General features: G+C 36.9%; 1 protein-coding gene across 1 annotated transcript in view; it reads right to left on the reverse strand.

The window, feature by feature from the left end:
• Positions 1-502, reverse strand: part of LOC119585717 (gastrula zinc finger protein XlCGF49.1-like) — a gene marked incomplete at its 3' end in the record, with an annotated part of 27,887 nt that overhangs the window by 15,558 nt on the left and 11,827 nt on the right.

A 502-nucleotide genomic window follows, 5' to 3' on the forward strand; every position in this document is an offset into this window, starting at 1 on the left:
AGTAGGTACTGTATGTTCTTAGCCCTTCCCTATGAAAGATACAAACTCACAATTCAGTCTATTCACCTTTAAAATTTTGTTACAGATTCTGACATATACTAAAGCCAGTTCGATAATGTTCTAACTCTAGAATAAACTTGTACTTCCGATGATTATTACAAATTCCAAAGTTCGTCCATGTAATTTCGTACCTTCTGTTCTTGTGAACTTAAATGCCGCCTGTTCAAGTTGTCTGGTTTTGCTCAGAGAGGTGACTGACAGTGTGTGAAGCGATGTTTTTCTAATCATTTTTGTGTGTGTAGTACATTGTGTGGCCGATATGTAGCATATTGTATGGAGATTAGTGTGTAGTGTGTTGGGTGAGAAAGAGGTGTAGTATATTGTGTGTGACGCCGATATATAGCATATTGTGTGAGGAAGTTATTTTGTGTATGAAGAAAATGTGTAGTGAGTGTGAAGCCATTATGTAGTATGTTGTGTGTGAGGAAATTGTCAGTTTGCA

Source organism: Penaeus monodon, chromosome 20 (assembly GCF_015228065.2).
Source record: "Penaeus monodon isolate SGIC_2016 chromosome 20, NSTDA_Pmon_1, whole genome shotgun sequence".
Lineage (NCBI taxonomy): Eukaryota > Metazoa > Arthropoda > Malacostraca > Decapoda > Penaeidae > Penaeus > Penaeus monodon.